Source organism: Sorex araneus, chromosome 1, assembly GCF_027595985.1.
Source record: "Sorex araneus isolate mSorAra2 chromosome 1, mSorAra2.pri, whole genome shotgun sequence".
NCBI classification, from domain to species: Eukaryota; Metazoa; Chordata; class Mammalia; order Eulipotyphla; family Soricidae; genus Sorex; species Sorex araneus.
This window is the reverse complement of record NC_073302.1, coordinates 129,342,660-129,368,790: the sequence shown is the minus strand read 5'-3', so window position 1 is coordinate 129,368,790 and position 26,131 is coordinate 129,342,660. Positions and strand designations below refer to the sequence as shown.

Here is a 26,131-nt window from a genome sequence, read left to right as displayed (position 1 = left end):
AGCTACACGGACCCAAGTCCCAGAAGACGGCAAGTGGGGCGCAGAGTGTCCAGCGCCAGGATGCATCCGCAGACCCGTCATCCTCCTCGGGGGCGTCAAGGAATCTCTCCGCGCAGGCAGCCTCCACCCAGGGCCCCCGCCCGAAGCTTCCCGCGGACCGATGTGCACCTTCTGCAGCCCCCAGATTGAAGCAGCCGGACTCCGGGAATGCGATGCCACGGCAAGTCCTAGCCAGAACCTCCAGCCTGACGCCTTCAGTGGATACCAGCGGCTGATGGTCATCACGGCCTCACACCTCTTCGGGACGCCACTGCCATCCACCCCTGCGCGAGCCCCTGATGATGAACCTCCAGGATCCTGTACAAGGCTGCACCAATGAACTTAGCACCCGGGACAATTTGCTCTCTGTGGCATGAACTCTTCCCGATTCCTCTGTAAATAACATTTCTTCTGTTCATTTATTTACAGTAAATAAAGCAAACTTCTTGGGGTTTCTTGATCTGGTTGTTGGGGGAGTAACCAGGGCAGAGATCAGGGGCATAGGGACTCTTGGGTCTCCTGCCTTTGTGGGGCCTCTGCATGAACAGTGGGGACCCCAGTGCAGTGCCACATCCAGAGGACGGGGACGGGGGGGGGTGGGGGGGTGGGAGATGGCGTCCCCCTCTGGAGCATGATCGCATCTCTGAGGCCCAGCACACAGGAGCCACAGCCCTGGGGTCTGAACCAGGCACAGCCTCACAAGCGTGTGTCCACGTAGACTTGAACCTTGCAGCTAGTGGAAGGTTCACAGGTATTTGGGCTTAAAGAAGCTCAAAGGGATTCTCTGCAAGGCGATTGTGGGGGTGAGCTCCTCCTGAAACCACAGCCCTTTCCTGCATCACTGAGGGGTCAGAGCTGCTTGGTCATGTCCCTTAGTTCTAGTATAGATACATGATGGAATACTATGTAGCACTTATGAAGAACCAAAACCATGCCTTTTACAGGCTCATGGATGGATATCACATGATATCACACTTAGCAAGTCCGAGAGAAAGAAAGATCCAGAAAGATCTCCCTCCCATGTGCGACTTAAAGATACACAGCAAGGTAACAACAAAAGGTCAAAATTAATAGAAGGAAAAAAACTCAGCAAAGAACTGATGGGGGGGTGAGTTTGAAGGGCAGGGAAACTTGTTCAAGAGACTTGGGGACACTGGTCAAAGGTGTGGTGTTGGAATCATGTTCACAGGACCATCATTGACAATCTCTTCAATCAGACAACTTCAATCAATCATAAAAGAAGTTTTTAGAAAAGAGCTCAGTTCTTTAAGTCTGGGTTTCACACAACTGCAGGATATCCCCAGGTGTGGGGGCCCAAGGCAAGGAAAGCAACTGGTCCAGGGTCATGAAAGTGCCCTGGGGACCCCTGCACAGCTTCAGAGCCTGTGGATACTCTGTCCCCTGTGAGGCTTTTGGGTTGGCCTCCTTGGTCTCAGTCTCTGGCTCCTGGCCTTGCAGAGTGTGGCCTCCCCTCAGCAGCAGAAGACCCCTCCCATAGCTCTGGGCCAGGACAGGGTGCGAGAAGGGATCCAGGGAGAGAGGAATGGGGTCAGACAGGGCCCTGCTCACCCTTGACTGGCTCCTCCCAGACCCAGGCTGAATGCACTCTAGGAAGCTTGCCCCTCCCTGAGACCCTCCCCAAGGACCTCCCTAAGACCCTCCCTAAGACCCTTCCCAAGACCCTCCCTGCAAGCTGTCAGTCACACCTGAAGCCCTGATATTTTGCAGCCTGATTGGCCCAGGTAGGGTGTGGGTAAGGTGTGTCTGTGACCAGGGACATGGGTCCCTGCTTGGGTCACTGTCCTGTCCTGTCCTCACAGTCCCTTCCTCCCGCTTCCTGCACAGCCCAAGCCCAGAGGAGAAGCCAAGAGGCCAGCGGGCCTGAACCGAGAGCAGACCTGGGCCTGGGTCTGGGCCATGGACAACTTCCCTGGGCTTTGCCACAGCTCCTGTGAGCACAAAAGTGAGAACCCCAGGGCTCCGTACCCTGAGTAAGAAGTGATGACTAGGAAATTCTTCCTGAATCCCTGGGAGGCAAAGTTCTGGATGAAGACAAAGCATCCAGATCTCCAGATCTCCAGAGCAGGCCTGTTCTAGGGGCAGGGACAACTTCCCCGGGTTCTGCCACAGCTCCTGCCTGAGTCCCAGACTGAGCCCAGGGGATGCCTGGTGCTCCTTGCACTGGCCAACGGGATCAGCTGGAGACTTGCTTCCCCAGTCTAGAGAGCCACGTGACCAGGAGCCAAAGTCTGCACCCCGGTGGGGCCGCAGTCACCTCTGAGAAGACCAAGCACCCTCCACACTGCCCAGAGGCTCCCGAACAGCGGGAGAGGCCCGGGAGCTGGACAGACTCACAGTCCCGTCCTCCCACTATCTGCAAGGTTTAATTAAGTTCACGTAGACACACATGTAAAGTAATTCCGACCCCACTCTCTAGCCCCCTAATTTTCTTTTTTTCCCTTTATTTTCTTTTTTACCCTTTCTTTTCCCTTTCTTTCTTTTCTTTTCTCAGTGTACTCTATTTGGTGTGTCTACTGGGAACTAAATTCAGACACTCACACCAGAAGCATGTACTTTACCACTGAGCCTCTCTCCTCTCCCCACACTACCCCGCTTCCTTGCTTTTTTATTTCTTTCTTATTTCTTTCTTCCTTTCTTCCTTTCTTTCTTTCTTTCTTTCTTTCTTTCTTTCTTTCTTTCTTTCTTTCTTTCTTTCTTTCTTTCTTTCTTTCTTTCTTGGAATTGGATCACTTCTGTGAGTGCTTAGGGCTACTCCTGACTTTGTGCTCCGGGATTAGTCCTGAGGGTACTCAGAGTATGATGTGATAGCAGTGATTGAACCAAGGTTAGCCAAACACCAGGTGGACACCTTAGTCCCTGTACTATCACTTTTGACCCTAGATTTCATTAGTTAAAATTTATATGATGGACGTTCTGAGGCCATTCCTGGCACTATGCAGCCCCTTGGTGCTGGCCTGACAGTCCAGTGCTCATAGCCAGTAGGATTTGGGGCCCACTCAGACTACACACTCCCAGCAGTACTTAGGGAGGCTCTCGGGGCTTGAACGTGCCAGACAGGTGCTCACACTCTGAGTCCTCCCTGGCCCTGGAGGGGTCAGAAGGGCCATATACACAGTGCTCTGGCTCTGCCTCTGACGCTGTGCTTAGGGATTGCGCTCAGTGGTGCTGGGGGACTTTGCAGTATTGGGGATCACACCAAGGTGAGTTGCTGCCCATAGGGAAAGCCCCTGATCCTTGGGTGTTTCAGTGGGTTACAACTTCCACTGACCTTGTCAAATGCAGCCCTGAAGGATCTCGAGGAGATGCAGCGGTGTGGGCTTGACAGGCAGGGGTGACAGAGAACTTGAAGGCTGGGATGGTGCTGAGCAAACATGGGTCCCTGCTTGGGTCACTGTCCTGTCCTGTCCTCACAGTCCCTTCCTCCCGCTTCCTGCACAGCCCAAGCCCAGAGGAGCAGGGAGCCAGGAGAGGAAAGGGATCCCTGAGTCCCGGCCCCCTTCAGCCTGGCCTCTGGGGGAGCCTGAGACCAGTGCCTGGGAGTCTTCGGGACCCCTTTGGGCACTGTCACCCTGCCAGAGTCCAGTATCTCCATCCTTCTCCTCCTTGTCTCGGGGTCTGATGACTGTTTCAGTCTCTTACGATCAGTAGCTTTAGAGACTGGCCACTGTGTGCGCCGGTGTGGGGACCCTTGTCTTAACGCAGCTGCCCATTGAATAAAGTGTTTCCCTGTTTCCTCTTCATGCTTGTCATTTCCCCTGGGCTAGGCTGTGCTTAGGGTTTTTTTTTTTTGGGGGGGGTCACACCTGGCGATGCACAGGGGCTACTTCTGGCTTTACACTCAGGAATTAACCCTGGCGGTACTCAGGTGACCATATGGGATGCTGGGAATCGAACCTGGGTCTGCCACGTGCAAGGCAAACGCCCTACCCACTGTGCTATTTCCAGCCCCTGTGCTTAGGGGTTTGGAGTGGGTGGTGAGGAAACTGTAGGTGGGCCTGGGGTCAGCAGAGTGACACACAGGACAGGACAACAACCTAAACACGGGTCCCATGTTTGCTCTGCACCACCCCAGCCTTTAACTTCTCTGTCATCCCTGTCAAGCCCACACATCTGCATCTCCTGAAGATTCTGCAGGGCTGCATTTGACAAAATAGATGGAACTTGCAATGGTCCACGGAATCACTCAGGTGTCAGGAGCTTTCCCTGTGGGCACCTCACCTTGGTGTGATCCCCAACACTGCAAAGTCCCCCAAGCACCACTGAGAGCAATCCCTAAGCACAGCGTCAGAAGCAGAGCCAGAGCACTGTGTATATGGCACTTCTGTCCCCTCCCTGAATTCAGGGTCAGGGAGGCCTCAGAGTGTGAGCACCTGTCCAGCATATTCAAGTGCCGCGTGCCTCCCTAAGTACCGCTGGGAGTGAGTAGTCAGAGTGGGCCCCAAATCCTGTGGGATTTAAATACTGAACTATCAGGCCAGCACCAAGGGGCTCAATAGTGCAAGGAATGGCCCCAGGATAGAAATTTTAAATAACCTAATCTAGGGACCAAAGCGAGAATATAGGGATTAAGGTGCCCACCTAGTGTTTGGCTGACTTTGGTTCAATAACTGCTATCACATAGTGCTCTGAGTACCCTCAGGAGTAGTCCCTGAGTACAAAGTCAGGAGGAGCCCCTAAGCTCTCAAATATATGGCCCAATTCCAAGGAGGAAAGAAAAAAAAGGATGGAAGCAAGGAAGGAGGGGTGGGGGGTGGGGAGAGGAGGCAGGCTCAGTGGTAAAGTACATGCTTCTGGTGTTGAGTGTCTGAGTTTAGTTCCCAATACACACATCAAATAGAGGACACAGAAAAGAATAGAAAGAAAATTGGGGGGCTAGAGTGGGGTCGGCATTACTTTACATGTGTGTCCACCTAACTTAAACCTTGCAGATAGTGGAAGGTTCATAGCAATCCTTCCTTTCCCAGTTTTTTGTACTGAATCAAGTTTTTCTGCAGGTGTGTGTGTGTGTGTGTGTGTGTATGTGTGTGTGTGTGTGCCCCAGCTGTGGGTGCACTCTCACCTGAGACGGCTGCTGGCAGTGATCTAGCCAAACCAGGGTCTCTACTATGCATCACAACCACAGTCCTTATGGCATCTCCTCGCTCCCATAACCACTTCACTTCCCTTTGTAAAAAAAAAAATAAAATAAAACAAAGCGTGGACTCTTCCTGAGTCCTGCCATACTTAGCTGGGCTCCGAGCTGAGGCACTCAGAGGACTATATGGGGTGCTGGGGATTGAACCAGGATGGGATATATGCAAGGCAAACACCCTAGCTGCTGAACTGTGGGTCTAATCTCCATTTCTAAAATGAATTTTCACTCATGCAGTATCAGACCCTGCATCTCCTGTGGGCCACAGCACCTTCCATAGATCTTGCAAGTACAGCCCAGTGGACTCTCAGGAGATGCAGCTGTGTGGGAATGAAGGGCAGGGGTGACAGAGAACTTGAAGCTGGGGTGGTGCTAAGCAAACATGGGTCCCCTGCTTGGGGTCACTACCTTCTCCTGTGGGTCACTCGCTGAATCCCAGGGCCACCTACAGTGTCACCCCCACCCATTTCTACCCAGCACCACCAAAAAAACCCGTAACCATAGCCCAGTCCAGGGAAAAGAACAATCACAAAGAGGAAACAGGGAAACACACTTTATTCAATGGGCAGCTGCAATAAGACAAGGGTCCCCACACTCGGTGCGCAATGACCAGTCTCTAAAGCTACTGATCATGAGAGACTGAAATGGTAAGTGGACCCTGAGACAAGGAGAAGGATGGAGATGCACCAGATCTGGGCAGGCTGACAGTGCCCATTGGGGGCCAGCAGACTCCCAGAGCTGGTCCAGGCTCCCTCAGAGGCAGGGCTGAAGGGGGCCAGGATTCAGGGACCCCTTTCCTCTCCTGGCTCCCTGCTCCTCTGGGCTTGGGCTGTGCAGGAAGAGGGAGGAAGGGACTGAGTCTGTCTGGCTCCCGGGCCTCTCACACTGTTCAGAGCCTCTGGGTAGTTTCAAGGAGTTTGGTCTCAGAGGTGACCGTGGCCCCACCAAGGGTGTAGACTTTGGCTCCTGGTCACATGGCTCTCCAGAGTAGGGAAGCAAGTCTCCAGCTGATCCCATCGGCCAATGCAAGGAGCACCGGCATCCCCTGGGCTCAGTCCTGGGGACTCAGGCAGGAGCTGTGGCACAGCCCCGGGAAGTTGTCCATGGCCCAGTCCCAGGCCTGCTCTCAGTTGAGGCCTGCTGGCATCCTGTGCTCTGGACCCTTTGGCTTCCAGGGCTCTGCCTCCCAGGTATTCAGGAAGAATCTCCTAGTCCCAGCCACTTGGTCAGCATAAGGAGCCCTGGGGTTCTTCTCACTGTGGTACTAGAGGCTGAAACAGGAGCTGCGGCACAACCAGAGGAAGTTATCCATGGCCCAGGCCCAGGCTGCTCTTGGTTCAGTCCTGCTGGCCTCTGGACCCCTGGTCCTCCAGGATTTCTCCTCCCAGCTGGCTGTGCAGTGCCCCATGGCCTCAGCTGCAGAGTCCCTGGAGGAGAGTCTCAGGGGCAGCCAAGGAGAGAATGAAGCCACCCTGCCCTGCCCTGCCTTCATATAGTGCCTATCCCCTGTGATGTCACAGACACATCTTACCCACACCCTACCTGGGGCCAATCAGGCTGCACAACCTCCTGGCTACATGTGTGACTGACAGCTTGCCTGGAGGGCCTTAGGGAGGGTCTTGGGGGGGGTCTCAGGGAGGGGCAAGCTTCCTAGAGTGCATTCAGCCTGGGTCTGGGGGCAGCCAGTCAAGGGGGAGCAGGGCCCTGTCTGACCCCATTCCTCTCTCCCTGGAGCCCTTCTTGAACCCTGTCTTGACCCAGTGCTGTGGGAGGGGACTCCTGCTGCCGAGGGGAGCCCACAGCCTGCAGTGCTGCAACGCCAGGAGCCAGAGGCTAAGAACAAGGAGCTGCATCGGCCCAAAGGCATCACCGGGGACAGAGCATCCAGGGAGGTCTTCTTCTTTTTTTTTTTTTTAATTATTTTATTGATTCACCATGTGGAAAGTTACAAAGCTTTCAGGTTAAAGTCTCAGTTATACAATGCTCAAACACCCATCCCTTCACCAGTGAGGGATGTCTTCTGATGGGGCACTGCACGGTCAGCTGGGAGGAGAAGCCCTGGAGACCCAGGGCTCCAGAACCCCAGAGGTCAGCGTTTCTGAACTGAGAGCAGGCCTGGGCCTGGGCCATGGACAACTTCCCTGAGCTGTGCCGCAGCTCCTGCGTGAGGACAGAGAGAGTGAGAGTGAGTGAGCACTGAGTCTAGGTTGCCTTAAAATATGTCAATACTAGGCCATGCTGTGAGGCTCAGTGGTAAAGCACGAGCTCCGGGTAATAGTTTCTGAGTTTAGTTCTACAGAACCTACAGAATGACCTACAGAAAAAGAGTACACCACCAAAATAAAATAAAATAAAATTGGGGACTAAAGAGTGGAGTATTACTTTAACATGTTGCCGACCTAGGCAGCCTATTGTGCTCCTCAGGCACAACGCACATACCTTCAGACCTGTTCCCCTCTCCCACAAAGACCCAAGAACAAAATGGTACAGGGTGTATTTTAGATTCCCAAACACACATGGCACCCTGCAACATTGCCGGGCCTGTGCGAAGGGTTCTGGCACCACAGGGTGGAAGCAGCATCACTGCCTTGGGCCTTCCCACTGAACCAAAGGCTGGGTTGGGTCAGTAATCCCTGAGTGTTTCTGGTTCTTCCTTCCCTGAAACCCTGTTCTTTCCTTACCCACCTTCCTGAAGGGGGCTCTAGAGTCAAGGAAAAGGAGCACATTACACATTTTGCAGTCTATTTATTTTTTATTTTGCTTCTACACAGTTTATATTCTTGCACTTTGATTGACAACACTTGATATAGAGTTTATTGCATAACACTGCATAATATTGCATAATTGGCATGCAATGTTTCAACACCAAATGTGCCACCAGTGTCCACCAAATGTCCCTCCACCAATGTCTAAAGATCCCCTGTCACCCAAGGCCCTCCCAACCCCAATGGTAAACTAAGTTCTGTGGGCAAACTCAAGGTCTGTTCCCATTGGCCACTGGCCATTTGTTATTACATATATGTATATATGTAGGCATATATATATACACATACATATATATATGTATCCCACATAGGAAAGGAATCATTCTGCATTTTTCCTCTATTTTGACTGACTTAGCTTAGCATGATACTCTCTAGTTTCCTCCACAGAGTGCAAATTGCATGATTTCATCTTTTCTTATAACAGGAATATTCCATTGTGTACCTAGACCACAGTTTCTTTAATCAGTCAGTCATCTGTGCTGGTACACTAGGGTTGTTTCCAAATCTTGCCAAGTATGTCTGAGACTGCAATGAACACAGGTGGTCGAAACACCCTTTTTTTAAGGACCAGAACAATAGTATAGCAAGTAGGGAATTTGCCTTGCATACAGCTAACCTGGGTTGGATAAGGCCCCCAAGCACAGCCAGAAGCAATTCCTGAGTGCAGAGTCAGGTGTAACTTGAGCATTGTCAGTTGTGGCCCCAAAACAAATAAAAACCCAAAAACAAACAAAAAGTGCCCTTTTAAGCTCTTGGAGTCAAAGCCAAGAAAAAGCAGCACTGGCTCATGTAGGAGCTCAAGTCCTGCTTTTCAACAGTCTCCACACTGTTTCCCAGAGAAGCTGATCCACATGACATTCCCACCCGCAGTGGATCAGGGCACTCCCCCACATCTCCACCAGCACTGGCAGTTTCTATACTTCGATGTGGGCCAATGTCCTTCCTGTGAAGGGATAGTTACTCTTGTTTAGAATTACACGTCCCTGACATTAAGTGATTAAGGGTACTTTTGGTTTCTCAGTTTGGGGGCCACATCTGGTGGTGCTCAGGGCTTCCTTCTGGCTCAGTGTTCAGGGACCTCTGTGGACATGCTCAGGGGAGTGTATGTGCTGCCAGGATTGACCCCTGGTCAGGTACATGCAAGACAAACACCCGACCTACTCTATTATCTCTCTGGAACAGAAACACTTTTTAGATATCTAAAAGATGCTCAGGGCTTTGTCCTGGCCTGCATCAGGGGTCACTCCTGGTGGTGCTCAAAGAACCTTATGGGGTGCAAGCATGGAAGCCAGTGGACCCTGTGCAGGACATAAGCCCTATTCTTACACTCTTGTGCAATCTCTTCAGCACAAGGAGTGATTCCTGAGCACAGGAGTAGGCCCTACGCACATCCGGTGAGACACAAATTCAAACCCCAGAAAGTGTTTACAATGGCACCATATATTTTATATAGCACCTAAATATATAGCATCTATATGTATATAACACCTATATATATAGCACCCTATATATAGCATTCTATTGTCTTCTCAATCTCCCTCCCCCCCACACACACACATGAGATTTATATAAATATTGGGAGCCAGATGGGAAATCACATGCCTTGCATACAGTAGACCTGTGTTAGATACTGGACAACACACACACAAAACACACACACACACACACACGTACATACACACACACCTCCAGGCAGGGAAAGGAAGAAACTGCTTTGTCCAAACCTCCCTGTATAAGAAACTACAGTCTACCCTGCTATATGCACAAGAACTTGTGTCCACCTTGCAGCTTCATGTTAGAAACTCCATATACCATGCAGTGTCCGCAATAGAAACTGTGCCTACAGTTCCCTGGGAGCCCTAGAAACTCTTTCTGCACTCACTGCTATTTTGGCACTGCATTGCTTTCGATTTCACTAGCTTGAAAATTAAGAGCGTGCAGTGCACTGCCTGTGCTTCCAGCTCTCAGATCTGCTTCTCCACCGCTCTTTGTCCAATTGTTCAGGCTCATTCTGCAGTTTATCACCTGTGAAAAGAAATGGGTGTAGACAGGCAGGTGCTGAGTAGCAAGTGCACTACGTGAAGCTCTCATGTCAACTTCACAGAAGATTCACAGAAGAGTCTCAGCCACTGTCTAGCATGTTGTGTCTGACTCCTTCCTTGAACTGTGCTGCGTCCCCGTGCCCAGTCACTTCCCCTGTCCCTGACCCTGTCTCCTTCGTGTGTGCAGAGCCCCAGACCCAGCTGTGCCTCCCCACTCCTCGCTTCCCAACTGGCTTCCCTGACTCGGGGACAAGCAAGGAAGGTGCAGACACACGGAAAACAATCCGGAAGAGTGCCAGGAGAGTCACCGCGCAGAGACAAGAGCAAAAGCAAGTCCTGTGCACCTCTAAGCATCTATGGACCCCACCTGGGAGGGATTTGAACTCCAGAAACTTTCCCTACAGTCAGTCCGCATTGGGGTCTCTGAGTGTCGGGTCCTCGGTGCACACCACAGAAGGGCGGCACCCACAGGGCGTCCAGGACACTCTGAGCCCGCGTCAAAGGACTCCGGAAACCCGGTCGGGGCGTGTCCGTGCGGAGAGGAGGAAGCCGCGCGGTAGTGGCCTGGGTGTTCCGCCGTAGGTGGTCGTGGCCGTCCTCGCCGTCGTGGCCAGGGCTTGGTGGACAAGCTAAGGGCCGCGGCTGCAGGGAGGGCTGTGGACTCTGGGCTGCGCGCTCAGGTGCCGCGGGGCCCCGGGTTCCCTGAGCTGGGCGGGTGGACTCCGTGATGGGGCGGGCAGGGACCCGGTGGCCTGGGGCTGGCGGCTCCCGCAGATACTGGGCGCTGTCCCGACCCCGGCACAGCCGCCCTGGAGGGCTGGACAGCAAACCTCGGGTGACCAGTGCCAGGATCTGAGCCGGCTGGAGCACGGGAGAGGAGGGGAGCGGCCAGGCCCAGCGTCACTTTAAATGGGGAGGGACGGAGCCCGGGACTGGCTGGTCGCCAGCTCCTGGCCCTCCCTCCCTCCTGGGCCTCTGCCGCCGCATGCGGGTGCGCTCGCCTCCATTGCCGCCTCCTCCGCTGGACACTCCTCGCGGTCTCCGGGGCTTTCGTGCCAGGTGGCGCCCCATCGGCCAGCTGCGGTGTCCGCTCTCTTCTCTGACTCCGGGTGCAATCCCGCCACCGCTTGTGTGACGGTGTGGACTGACCCGTGTTCCTGGTCTGCGGTGACCCTTGGCGCTCGGGCTCACTGTCACCGCCCTCTCTGCTGCTCGCACGTCCAGAAACGTCCAGCAGGGTCACTGGCGAGAGGAATGACCCCGAGTGACTGGGAAGCTCAGGGAAGCATGTGTGGTGCCGAGATCTGAGTGGGTTCAGGCTTCTTAGGCAAGAGCTTCATTTACCAGACTGTCTCCCTGCCTAGTATTTCCTTGCTGGCAACAGACCTATTAGGGGTGGGGGGATAGAGAGTGGTCAGGTGCAATGATTGCTCTACCCCTGCCGGACCCCAGTTCATGACCCTGGGTTCCTCCTGACTCCCACCACCATCACCCAGGCACAGCTTGGTGTGACCCCACACTATTTTCTCCTTCAAAACTTTGTTTTTGGCAAAAGAGTTTCCAAAATGAGAAATATATATCAGTTTTTTTTTTACTTTTAAATTTTTTTATTTGGTTCATGGTTCATTTTATTATTTTTTCCCCTCTTGGAGTAACATCTGATAGTGCTGAGATGGTGACACGTTCTCCAAAGTACTGGAGGGACCAGCCAGATATTACTGTTATACCACATACATTGTTTGTAGTCCAGATTTTTTTTTTTTTTTTTTGCATTTTGGGTCACACCTGGCGATGCTCAGGGGTTACTCCTGGCTCTGCACTCAGGAATTACCCCTGGCAGTGCTCAGGGGACCATGTGGGATGCTGGGAATTGAATCCAGGTTGGCCGCGTGCAAGGCAAACATCCTACCCACTGTGCTATCGCTCCAGCCCCTGTAGTCCACCTCTTGGAGCTTTTTTCCAGCCCTATTTAGTTGATTTTTTCCACCAGCACAAGTGTGCCAAATTGACATGGTCTTAATGTAGATACATATAGTTTCAAATTACTCAGATTGAAATAATCTGTTCTTCAAAAGAAATTGAAGGCAAACAGGTGATTCACCCCTGGTGTAGTTTTGTACTTTTGTACTTTTTTGTACTTTTACACAAAAATAATGTAAATACTTTTTAGAATTTATTTTAGATTTATTCTACGTCGGATTGAGTAATTTATTGAAATGATGAATGTATTATTTATGTACTATATATATCATTCACACCATTATATTGATGTATTGATGACTAAAATATATATCATTTTTAAGGGAGAAACATATTTTCTTTTTAAATAAATGCTTTAGACAGGGGAGTTTGCAGAGGGCAGGAGAGGAGTGATTTCCTTTTTACCATTTTAGAAAGGTCTTAAGTTTTCATTCAGAGACACAAAGGCATTTACAAGAAATCACGGGGTTCCACATTTTAGGGCGGGGGAAGGTAGCATTGCTTTCTGCTATTTTTAAATCAGCAAACTCATTTTAATTAAACGAAGGAAATAAATTCTAAAATGGAGACAAAGGAAATGAAATCAAACCACAAACACGGATCTCTGAGAAAACCACCGAACAGGACATTGAAGTTGTTTATTTCATGAGGGACTCAGGCATGGTGACATTCAGAGAGATGAACCCAGAGCCCCACTGGTTAAGAGTTCTTGCTCTGACCCACATACCAGATTAAAAGGGATAAAAGTGTTCTCCAGGTACCAGAGACAAGGGTCAACCCAGCTCTCCTGGGGCAAGGCAAACTCTTTTTTTTTTTTTTTTTTGAAGTAACAGACTTTATTTAGAAGGTCTTAGGGAAGGAGGAAGAGATAAGTGGAAAAGGAAAAAGCAGTAGGAGTAACGTGCTCAAGAAAGAACGCGGGCTCCTCCAAAGATGGAGAGCGCTACACACACCCTAGCACTGGACATGAAAGCATGAAAGTACACATCTCAAGGGGGGAGATGCGGGCGACACATGTGCTCGGCCACATGGCACAAGCAGCACATGGGCTCAGGCAGCATATGCACGCACTTCCTTTGTTCAAGGTGGCCTTTATAGGGTTTCTCCAACCTGCCCCCACGTGGGGGCTTCTTTCCAGGTAAAAGTCCGTTGCTAAGGTTACCAGGGAGGTTGGGAGTGGTGATAGCCTTCTTCGGGGAACCTCCTGGGGAGGGGTCTATTATCCTCAAAGTCTGTTGAAGGTCTTATCAGGTGCGGTTCCACAGGGTGGGGGGTCTATTATCCTCAGAGTCTGTTGAAGGTCTTATCGGGTGCGGTTACTGTGTCCACAGGGTGGGTCAGTCTCAGGATTCTCCTCCCCGGAGACTTTGGTGATCTAAGTTTCATTGCCAGGGGCCTTTCCCTACCTACCTGCCTACATCATATTCCCCCCTAGAAATTTCACCACCTTGAATCTTTAAGGGAAAATGGCTGAAGGTCCATCTTCTGGAGCTGCTTCATGCTGACAAAGGGGCGCTGGCCCTAAGGCAAACTCTTAAAACGCCTAAAAATGAAAAAAAAAAAGGGACTGGTCAGGAGATAACTGTGGGGACCTAGAGCAGTCAGTGCCCTTTGGCACCCCTGGGGTCTTCTCAAACAACCTCAAAGCTCTGCCTGCTGTGCTCTCTCTCTCTCTCTCTCTCTCTCTCTCTCTCTCTCTCTCTCTCTCTCTCTCTCTCTCTCTCTCTCTCTCTCTCTCACACACACACACACTAATAACAAAGAAAAGAATCCTGCCCCACTAATGGGGATGCTGTCATGCCAGGGGGGCTTGTGACCATAAGGGGAACATAATACACGCACAGTTCTTAGGACCAGTTGTCCTACCTTCCCATGTTACATCTCAAAGTGCAACTTCCTTCTTGGCCAGAGAAACCAGTTTGCTGAAAACAGACTGACTGGGATTGAGGAAACACAGAGTAGTCAGTGGTGACCCCACCAACACCAGGACCCAGACACTAGCACAGAGGGGGATTGGGGGCTCAGGGAGAAGCCCAGCTCCCAAGGCTCTGGGGCAGGAGCTGTGGAAAATGTGAGCCTGGAAAAGTGGAAAAGAATCAGGGATAAAAGTGATAAAATGTCACCTGTAAATGAAAATTCCTGCAAGCATGAACATCCCCTTGGGGTGAGGGCAGCATGGAGGGAAATTTCTTTTCATCCAGAGAAAATAAGTTTGCTCAATGGGAAACCTGGATCATTTCTTATAAATAACTAGGCAAAAAGAATCAAAACTTGGATCTCTTCCTAACATGTTTGTCAAAGGATTGTATTAGAACCAAAACTCTGCCCTTTCTAGAAAATCCCAGGATATACTCATGTCACAGTCCTGCCCCTTCGTTTTTAATGGGTTGCACGCCATCAGCCTGATGAGAGTCTGAAGAGAGAGAGACAGAGAGACAGAGAGAGAGAGAGAGAGAGAGAGAGAGAAAGAGAAAGAGAGAGAGAGAGTTCCTAGAGAAGGTGAGGAGTTTACCCTGCATGCCCCTGAGGGTCTCTGGCTGAGCTTTTGGCTTCTGGACCACCTCAGCTTTTCCTAACTCTGCCCTCTGATTCACAAATTTATTTAGGAGGAACTTCTTTCTGAGGAACCCCGTGGGTGTAGAAGAAATGCCTTACATCTGGGAGCCTAACCGCCTAACCAGCCATTGGTCCCTAACTACCCCCCCTCCCACAGCTTCCCCCCCAAGTGGCCTTGCCTCCTTTCATCTTCACAGAATGAGTGTACCACCCTAGAAATCCATGTATTTTGCGCAGATCCATTTCTTTCTTTCCCAGGTTCAAAAATCAAAGACACACGTGCAATGAATAATTCCTCTGTGATCAGTCAGCCAGACCTAGTCTTCTTCCACCCTCTCCTCTCTTTTTCCATTGCTGATCTCTCAACCTAAAAATCTAGGTAGAGCGGGTACTGAAGAGTGGATGCCAATCCAGCAGAGCACTAAGTGGGAGCGCAAGCCTGTTTCTTTTCTTTTCTTTTCTTTTCTTTTCTTTTCTTTTCTTTTCTTTTCTTTTCTTTTCTTTTCTTTTTCTTTCGGGAAGCATCTCTCCTGGTGCTTATTGACTGTTTCAGGGAGTCGCCTCAGTACTTGGGTCTGTCTCATCAACTGCAGTCTCTGCTTGTGGTGGTGCGATGCAGCATGAGAACTGCTCAGTCTTAAAGCTCCGGAAAGGGTGAGACAGGCTCTTTTGTTTCCCTCAGGAGGTTGCTGTGCTGGCAGGGTTGCCATGGCTGCACACCCAGCAAAGTTCAGGTTGAGGGGGAAGGTGATTTTCTTTTTCTTTTTTTTTAAAAATAATTTATTTATTTTTAATTAGTGAATCACTGAGGGTACAGTTACAGATTTATACATTTTTGTGCTCATGTTTCCCTCATACAAAGTTCAAGAACCCATCCCTTCACCAGTGCCCATTCTCCACCACAAATAAACCCAGCATCCCTCCGACCCCCCCAATCCCATCTCCCCCCACCCCACCCTGCCACTGTGGCAGGGTATTCCCTTCTGTTCTCTCTCTCTAATTAGGTGTTGTGGTTTGCAATAAAGGTGTTGAGTGGCCATTGTGTTCAGTCTCTAGTCTACATTAGGTGGCATCATGCTTTCCCCGAATGGCCTCCTACCACATTTTACTTGGTGTTCTGGAAGGTGATTTTCTAATGCTCCTTAGGAGAGCATCTGGCCAGTGGTGTGAAAGCTCCATGGAGCCTCAGCCTGCATTGCACTTGGGAACACTGCACAGGGCCTGGCACATAGCAGGGCCCTAAGTGCCCACAAGGTGCAGTGTCCCCAAGAGTCAGTGGGATGTTTTGAATCTTTTTAGCTACCCTCTGAAACCCTGGGTTAGGCTTGAGATCTGGAGCGTTAGACTAGAGAAAAATCCTGGGCACTAGGCCGAACCACCTGAGACCCAGCTGGCACCTCCTGGCGGCAGAAAGTCTGTAGGAGAGTAAACAGTGCCTCAAGAGCCAAAGTGAGTTCCTGAGCCCGATCTCTTCAGGATCATTGTCCCCCAAAGCTCCTCACTGCAAGAACTGGATCCCAGGATGCCACTGAATGTGCAGGCCCCTCTCCAAATATCTCCAAGAACTTGGACATTAAGAATAATGTCCAATTGCTCGAGGGGGCACCAGTAACATCTCCATTCCTCCCAGCCCTGAGATTTTAGCAGTCTCCTTACTCATCTTTCCCAATGATTGGAGGCTCTTTCATGTCAGGTGAATGAGACCTATCGTTACTGTTTTTGGCATATCGAATATGCCACAGGTAGCTTGCCAGGCTCTGCCCATGCGGATGTGATACTCTCAATAGCTTTCCAGGCTCTCCGAGAGGTATGTGTGTGTATAAATATATATATATATATGTATATATAAGTATATATATATAACTCTCATGATTTGTTGCCTACTGTCTGAACTCCATCAAATATGGTGTGGTAATTATGGAAAATGGGTAGGAAGGGGCTGGAGCAATAGCACAGCGGGTAGGGCGTTTGCCTTGCACGCGGCCGACCTGGGTTCGATTCCCAGCATCCCATATGGTCTCCTGAGCACCACCAAGGGGTGATTCCTGAGTGCAGAGCCAGGAGTAACCCCTGTGCATGGCCGGGTGTGACCCAAAAAGCAAAAAAAAAAAAAAAAATGGGTAGGAAGTGTCTTATAATGTGTCCAGAAAGCAGCCTGCAGCATGGCAGCAGTTGGATAGTGTAGGTAGGTCGGAGCTGGGGTCCTTTAGGGCAGGGAGGGTTCTCACCCTACAATCTCTGGGGTGCCCCAAGTGAAAACAGTGTCTTCAAGAACCTGTGAGGATGAGGATATGCTTCCTAGCGTTAGAAACATAGTCTCAGTACCGTGCCCTTCACCAGAACTGGAGCAATGTTGCACATCATATAATCTCCCTCCTCCACCCTAAACAACAGGGTCCACATGAAACCGCGTGGGTGGTGCAGTGTCACGTTAGAAACCCTACCGTGCCACATCCACACAGTTTCGTGTGCATCCTGTAGAGTGGAGCACATCGAAACAGTTCTGGTGAAGGGCATGGTACTGAGATGAAGTTTCTAATGCTAGGCAGCAAGTTGTCACTGGTTCTTGCAGATGTGGCCAACCAGGCAGCAGGTGGTTTGCTAGGACACACTTATCACTGTAAAGTGGACAGAGAAATGTCATTCATCCACTTGTCTCTACCTGTTCCACAACTCAGGTCTTTCACCAGAACAACGTGAGAAGCAAGTCTCAAAGGGGCAATGTAGATGATCTTTCTTGTGGGGAGACAGCCAATGGAAGAAGTTTAGAACACAATGCCATGTGTTGGACGAATTACCCACCATAATGTGTCCTTATTAGAACTTGCAACTACATTGCTCCTTTGGCACTTGCTTCTCACAACCTTGCCAAAGACCGGGTGTGTCAAGCAGGTACAGATGAGTGGATGCACAATACCAAACTGCGACAACCCCTAGATGTCTACTTGGAAACTGTCTGCTGTGCACCATCCACAATAACCTGTGTTGTCCCTAAAATATTACAGCGAACAGCACTCACAAGCCACGAAGAGTTAAAAATCAGTCCCCTGGCCAAGTCAAGATACAGCATGTACCATGCTGCACTGAGATAGAACTCCGTTTCCCCTGCACCTAGCAAGAAACTGTATGAACCTAATGTGTAGTGTTAGAAAGTGTGTTGTTCAACGAATGAACCTGAGACTATCTTGAAGCATCCATAAGGAAATTAATTTGCCAGTACTGCGGATAATTAGAAACTTCATTGACCAGTCCTATCCACAGAAACTGTGAAGAACCGCCCTAACCAAGAAACTGTCTTTCAAGCCGGTCCTCAAGAAACTGCGTAGTCCGTGTCGCATTACAGTAGAAAGCCCATCTACTACGCTTCGGCAGCTAGGCGTCTGCTTGGAAACTGCCTACTGTGTCTGGTCTACAATAAACTGTGTGGACCTTGCGGTGTCTGACAGAAACTAAACTGAACTGTGTTGACGGTTCCAGGGTGTGTTAGAAACTTCATCTGCCAGCCTCGAGAAACCTCGAGGAACTGCAGTTATGCTTTAGAAACTCTGTCAGCTGTGTCCCCATGAAACTTCACCCACCACGCCGCAATTTGATATAAACTCCCTCCACCATGCTGTGCCAGCATTAGACCCTGCGACTACGTTGTCCCATCTGTCCTAGAAACTCTAGGGACCTAGTGTTTCATAGAGACCCTGTCTCTTCCCGCTCTGTCTGCCTTACCACATCGCTGTGGGGAGCCCCGGAGACCCAGCTATGCCTGCCCTCGATCCGCTTCATAGAGGGCTGTCTAGATGCCTCAGGAATTAACAAAGAAGGTGCAATAACACGGAAAAACAAACCTAAACATCACAAAAGGGAGTTCCCACACAGAGAGGAAAGCAAAAACTCTGGACTCTAAGCATATCTTTCTTTCTTTCTTTATTTATTTGAGGGTACAGTTACAGACTTATACATTTTTGTGCTCAAGTTTCTCCCTTACAAAGTTCGATAACCCATCCCTTCACCAGTGCCCATTCTCCACCACCAGTAAACCCAACATCCCTCCCCCCCTCCCCAGACCTGTCTCCCCCCACCCCACCCTGCCACTATGGCAGGGTATTCCCTTTTGTTCTCTCTCTCTGATTAGGTGTTGTGGTTTTCTAAGCATATCTTTATTGCATTAGGGGAGGGGTTCAGAAAAGGAGAATCTTCCCCAGGAGAAAGTCCTCAGTGGGGGTCTCTGAGCCCTGGGGTGCTCAGCGCAGAAGGGAGGGCAGCAGGCACAGGGCATAGAGGACACTGCAGGCTGAATCTATTCCAAAGGGCCCAGGGAAACCTGGTCCTGGCGCCTGCCTGCAGTGACAAGGGTTTCCAGGCATGCGGCGGGAGCACCGCGGTAGTGGCCTGGGTGTCGTCCTCGCCTTCGCCTGAGTCTTGGCCTGGGCTGGTGGCCTGCCTAAGCGTCGCGTCTGCGGGAAGTACTTGTGGCCCGTGGGCTGTGCGTTGAAGTGCGATGGGGGCCCAGGGTTCTTGGCCCTGGACTGGCTGAAGGCCGCGAGGGGGCGGGCGGCTCCCGCAGAGACTGGGCGGGGCCGGGACCCAGAACGACCGCCAGGGGCCGCTGCAGAGCAACTCCCGGGTGTGGTCGGCGCCTGGGCGCGGAGCCTCGCCGAGCACGGGACAGAAGGGGAGCGGCCCGGGCCGCGGGAGGAAAGACCTGGGTCTCCGGGCAGCCCTGCAAGCTCCGGGGGTCTCCTCACTCCCGCGGCCCCGCCGCCGCTGTACGCCCCCCGCCGCCGCCCCCGGGCTCCGTGCGAGGCTGTGGTGACGGCGCGTCCGCTCCTGCCGCGGGGTCGGATCTTGTCTCTGCCGCCGAGTCCAGCCCCGCGGCCGCCCGTGCCTCGCTGTGCACTGACCCCTGCTCGCGGATCTGCAGCGCCCTGTCCTCTTCCGGGGCTCTGCTCTCTAGTCCTCTCTTCCGCTACTGCCCGGGCCGCCCTCGAAATGTCCAGTGGGGCCGTCATCCCGAAGCCGCGGAGTGAACAGAAGCTCATAATGTGCTGCAATTGCTCTAACCCGGGCCCTGCGCCTACGCTAGAGCTTCATCCCCTGGACTGTCTCCCTGCCCAGTGACTCACTCTCTGGGGACATTCTCTCTTGGCTCTTCCCTGACACTTGGCTATGGCGCTCTCCACCCCGACCCTTTCAGTCCAGGCTGACGCCACCACCTCGCACAGTGCCCACACCGGGCAGCACCTCTGCTGGAGGAGGGCCTGTGTCTGACTCTGCTGGTTTCCCCTGGAAGGTCCCCTCCCCCACTGGCATTTCCTGTTATTTGCAGCTTCTCAGACTGCCCTTGTGGCCAGGGGGCCTCTTGCCTGCTGTGCCCAGCCTGCTTGGGCCTTTCCAGCTCATTTTGACTGCACTGTCCATCTCTCGTCCTGTGGCTTAGGGACAGCTGGCTGGCGGGCACTGTATTTCTGAGCACCAGGGAGGGTCCCGGCTTTAGGGCAGCAGCAGTCCTGGGTTGAGGAGGGAAAGGATTCACCTTAGACAGACTCTTCACAGGTGTGTTCTCCCCTGCTGTCAGCCTCGGTCCTGGGAAGGGGCTGCCTTTCTGGGTTCCTCCAGTGGTGCTCTGGTTGGTGACATGTTCCCAGGCAGCTATGATGAGGGTCTGGCCTGCTTGTTAGAGCCGCTTCTCTCTGTGGTCACTTTCATTTCAAGTGTATGTCTCTGCACCCAGAGCAACCTCGGCTGCCAGTGGCCCAGGCCAGCACTCCCAGATGCCCAAGCAGACAGATGAGCCTCCCAGAGCTGCTCTCCTGCCCTGAGAGCAGAGCCCGGCCTGCAGGGGCATCAGGCACCAGGGAATCTCCACAGCGTCTCACTGGCTGTTGCACTGCTTGAGCCCTAGGGGCAGTTTCCCTGCACTCTGGCTCATCTGGGATCTCCATGTACCCGACTTTCTTGTCCTCACCTTACTTAGCTTCAGTCCCATCTCTGGGTGAGAGTACTAGTCCTATCACGGTGATCTGAAATGGTTGATTTATACCTAGGTGACTGTGATTTAACCCACTGATCAACAGTTCTACAAGCCACTGTCCTTATCTTCAGATGGGCTGAGGCACCAGTGTGTGTGTGTGTGTGTGTGTGTGTGTGTGTGTGTGTGTGTGTGTGTGTAGGCTGTATTAGGAACATGGGAATTCTTCCCTAACACTCAAAGATCCAACTCTGTTTCTTTCCTAGTCAGGGTCAAGGTTCAGTGTGTTGATTTGGACTGAGGGTCAATGCATCTGTTAGAATTTTGGTGTCTTAGTGGTGGAAAATGTGCACTGATGGAGGGATGGGAGTTCGATCATAGTATGACTGAAACTCAAACATAAACACTTTGTAACTGCATCTTGCAGTGATTCAAAACAAACGAACAAAAAACCTTAGGTACCTTGCTCATCACTACACTGAACCACTGGCTTCTATTTTCTATTCTTTGTACTTGTTTCCCTCTTTTTTTTCTCTCCTGAGCCTTGGGAATTTTCTCAGTATGTGTAACTGCATGTTTTCTAGGTGACAGCACCTCTAGGACAGTAGCCCAGTGACCCCTCGCCCTGCTGCTTTCTGGAAGCTCACTGTCATCGGAGGGTCATTGCCAATGCCCCTGTGTGCTGTGGCCCTCATTGCTGTCAGGACCCTGAGCACCGTAGCTTCTTGGAGGAGCCCCAGTCCCTATGAGCACTGTCACTACTTATGCGTTGCCATGGGTAATTGTCTCTGTGAGCACTCTGGCTGCGAGTCTTCAACATTGTTCTGCAGACCCACTGCTTTTGACTGACTCCTTTTCTCCAGGCCCTGGCTGCTTTCATCACAGGAGCCTGTGTTCTCTCTGTGGCTGCCCCCTCTCTTGCTCCCTCCTCCTCCCCCTCCATCCTAATCTAGCTGAGGATGGATTAGCAGGTGGTTTTGGCTGGGGCCACTTTTGTGTCTGGGGGACTCTGTGTGTCAGGGGATTTTCCAGAGGCTGGGCTGCTGCTTGCACAGTCTGTCTCAGCACCGCACAGGAGCACGAGCCTGAGCCTGGGGTCCCCGTGCCCAGGGCTGCTTGCCCCCTGAGTCCCAGTGGGCCTTGGGGTCCCAGCAGAACTGTGTGTTGTGCTTACTGGTGGGGGAGGGCTTTGCTGGCACCAGCTCTGGGACAGATTGCTTCTGAGGAAAGGCCTCAGTAAGCTCATTTCCTGCCTGCACTTCTGAGCAATCGCTGTGTGCACCTACCATATTTCACCATATCAATGTGCATCCTTTTGGGGCTGGAGCGATAGTAAAGCAGTTAGGGTGCTTGCCTTGCACGTGGCCAACCCGAATTCTATTCCCAGCATCCCATATGGTCCCAGGAGTACTTCGTGAATGCAGAGCCAGAAGTAACCCCTGTGCATAGCAGAGTGTGGCCCAAAAAGAAAAAAAAAAGATAAAGAAAAAGCATCCTTTTAAAGCAATGATACACATGTATCACCATATGTTCACATATGGTCATATCCCATTTTGGGGCCCTCTTTCCCAGAGGCCTAAAAATATGCTCTTTTTCTCCAGCTAAATGTAGCTATTTGTCTCCTCAATCAATGTTAAAGAATGAGTAGGTTATGTAACCATAAACTGTTACTGTTACTGGAAACTATTTTTTAACTGTTGCCTGACCACTGCTGCTTAGTGCTTGCTTAACCTTGAAACCTACAGAAAACCACTTGTGATTTGGAGTTAGGGTCCTTGTCAAGACTCCACTGTGTTGGATGAGATTTGGACCCTAACTCCAGCTAGCGATAAAGTTCCTTTGATTTTTCATTATAGTGTATGGACTCGGTCTCTCCGAAACAAAAGACAATTTCTGGGGCGTTTTGATTGAGTGAGTCCACTTGCTGGGCCCAGGTACTTTGCAGGTGGGTTCAGATTGGCCAGTTACACATTGTTTGATTTCTGGGAAACTGAGACTGTTTCATTTCCAGGAACTGAATCTGAGGCCTACCTGATTTTTCTCATTTCTGAGGCCTGTCATGGTGTCAGTTTTGCCCTTACACTCTTCTTCTGCTTTCAGGAGGTGTAATTTCTAGGCAAAAACATTAAGCTGGCAAGGAGGCAGACAGGAAAGAGCTCCCATGGCAATGAATCCCTATGAAATAATAAAATCAATAGCCCCACGGCTGCAAAAAACCCACCTGTGAATACAAAGGAAAGTTTTTGGCTATTTGCAGAACAGATCTGATGGTTCATGTACAGTGAGGTATGCAAAAAAAATTAATAAATGCTTTAACCAGTACTATAGACTACGACTTAGTCATGCAAAAAAAAACAAAAAAACAGAAAACAAAAGAGCAACATTGATTGTATCTGTGTATGAGATTTGGCTTTTGTTATTCTTGAAATTTGGTTTTGTTATTTCTGATTCCAATGTTGCCTAGTTTGTTAGAATTTGAGAGAAAGTGTGACTTAAATCAGGTCAATAAGTGCCTATATTATTATAATTGTTATCAAATATCTAGTAAATGGAAAGGCAGCCTTGTATCCAGATTTTGTTGTTGTTGTTGTTGTTGTTGTTGTTGTTGTTGTTGTTGTTGTTTGGGGCCATAAAGCAATGCTCAGAGATTCCTCCCGGCTCTGTGTTCAGGGATCAACCTGGCAGTGCATGCCATCATATGGGATATCTGAGATCCAAACCTGCTGGCTTCTTGCAAGGCAAGTGCTCTCCCTGCTGTACTATTGCTCGGGCCCTGTGTCCAGACTTAGGTTACCATACAACATCCTGACCTGGGCTCCTCACAGAAGAGGCTTGAGGGAATTAAGATATAAAATATTTTGGTAGTACATAGGGTTTTGACCTAATAATAAAAGAATATTTGACCCTCCAACTAAGGTGAACATAAGTAATTTAAAAACTATTTCCCCTTTTCTTTAGACTGTGTTATGTTTTATTTATTTATTTATTTATTTTTATTGCATCACCATGAGATACAAAGTTATAAAGTTGTTCCTGGTTGAGTTTCAGCCATAAAAGTTCCAACACCGGGGGCTGGAGCGATAGCACAGCGGGTAGGGCATTTGCCTTGCATGCGGCCGACCCGGGTTCAATTCCCAGCATCTCATATGGTCCCCTGAGCACTGCCAGGGGTAATTCCTGAGTGCAGAGCCAGGATTAACCCCTGTGCATTGCCAGGTGTGACCCCCCCAAAAAAAAGTTCCAACACCCATCCCTTCCCCAGTCAAAGGTAGTTATATGTCTCCTATTTCCTGCCACCAATGTCTCCAGTTTCACCTCTGTCACTCCCCCGTCCCCTCCATGGTAGGCACTTTTCTTCTCTCACTTCTTGTGCTCTCACTCTCTTACCTTTCTCTCTCTCTTTCCTCTTTCTCTCTCTCTCTCCTATTAGGCATTGTGGTTTGCAATACAGGTACTGGAAGGTTACTGTGTATATCACCTTACCTCCTTTCAGCACCCACTTCTTCTTCAGAGCCATCATTTCCAACTCACTGTTATAGTGATCCCTTCTCTGTGCTAACTCCCTTCCCCAGCCCCCCACTTGTGCTATCCTCTTTGTTTATACTGTCTTTGGGTGTTAGTCTTATACTATGAACTGGAGCAAGGAAAGCATCTTAAACAAGTAGTGCTGGGAACCTGGGCAGCTACATGCAAAAACCAAAACAAAACAAACCTCAAACCTCTTTCTAATGCCATGCACAAAAGTCAGATCAAAATGAATTAAAGACCTCAATATCATACCTGAATCCATAAGATACGTAGAAAAAATAGGCAGAAAGTCCATGACATTGAGGCTCAAGGCATCTTCAAGGATGAAACACCACTGACCAAACAAGTGGAAGCAAAGATAAACAACTGGAACTACATGAAACCAAGAAACTTCTGCATCTCAAAGGAAGTGGTGACCAGGATATAGAGAGAAACCATGAAATGGAAAAAAAGTATTTACTCAACACACATGTAAAAAGAGGTTAATATCAAAGGTATATAAGGCACTAGTAGAACTACAAAAGAAAAAACTTCCAATCCCTCAAAAAATGGGAGGAAGACATGAACAGAAACTTCCTCAAAAAAGTACAAATGGCCAAAAAGCACATGAAAAATGCTCTACATCACTACTTACCAGGGAGATGCAAAATCAAAACAACAATGGCATATCATCTCATGCCACAGAGACGGCACACATTAAAAAGAACAGGAGCAACCAGTGTAGGACAGATGCTAGGAGAAAGGGACTCTCATTTATGGTGGTGGAAATGTGAACTGGTCCAACCTTTTTGGAAAAGAATAAAGGCATGCATCAAAAAACTAGAAATCAAGCTTCTATGTGTCCCAGCAATACTGCTCCTGGAAATATATCCTAGGGGCCCTAAAACACATAAAGAAAAGACACCTGCATTTCTATGTTCATTGCATCATTACAATATCCAGATTCTGGAAGGAACCCAAGTGCCTGAGGACAGATGACTGCATAAAGGAACTACACAATGGAATACTATATAGTCACCAGGAAAAAGGAAGTCATGACATTTTTCTGTATGTGAAAGAACATAGAGAACACCATGCTGATTGAAATGAATCAGAGGGTGAGAGACATAGAATAATTGCACTCATTTGTGAAGTATTAAAAAAGTCATAAAACATAGACTTATTTTTAAAGACTTTTAAATATATGAACATGTGTAACATAGTCCCCTTTTTCATACTTTTTCTTTCTTTTTGGGTCACACCTGGCGATGCATAGGAATTACTCCTGGCAGTGCTCGGGGGGCCATATGAGATGCTGGGAATCGAACCTGGGTCGGCTGCATGCAAGGGAAACCCCCTACCCACTGTGCTATCGCTCCAGCCCCTCATACATTTTTTTTCTTTTTGGATCATACCCAATGATGCACAGAGGTTACTCCTGGATCTGCACTCAGGAATTACTCCTGGCAGTGTTCCGGGGACCATGTGGGATGCTGGGAATCGAACCTGGGCTGGCCACGTGCAAGGCAAATGCCCTACCCTTTGTACTGTCGCTCCGGTCCTCCCTCATACTTTTTTAAAAAATTGAATCACCGTGAGCTATACTTACAAAGCTTTCATGTTTGAGCTTCAGTCATACAATTATCGAAACCATCCCTCCACCAGTGTACCTTTTCTACCACCAATGTCCCCAGTATCCTTACCCCCCACCCTGTCATACCTTTCCCCTTGCCTTTATGGCAGATAGTTTTCCTCTTACTCTTATGGGCATTTTGGTTTGCAATACAGACAATGAGAGGCCATCAGGTTTGGTCCTTTATCTACTTTCAGCACACATCTCCCATCCCTATCCAGAGATCCCTCCAACCATCATTGACTTAGTGATCTCTTCTCTATTCCAGCTGCCTTCTCCCCCAGCTCATAAGGCAGGCTTCTAACCCTGGAGCAGTCTTCCTGGCCCGTTACATAGTCTTAACCTGTATATATGACTTTTTGAGCTGTGTATAGGAGACACCTAGACCACACCAAAAGGACTGTTATCAAATTTAAAGTTAAAGATTAGAGTTAGGACATTACTTGTGTTCGTATAGTCTCGTGGACTTGTGTCAACATGGTCCTGATTTTAAAT

General features: G+C 49.9%; 1 pseudogene; it reads left to right on the top strand.

Annotated features, from left to right (window-relative positions):
* Window positions 1–160: 160 nt before the first annotated feature.
* The window catches only part of LOC129398775 (protein FAM104A-like), a 44,865-nt pseudogene continuing 18,894 nt past the window's right edge, over window positions 161–26,131 (top strand).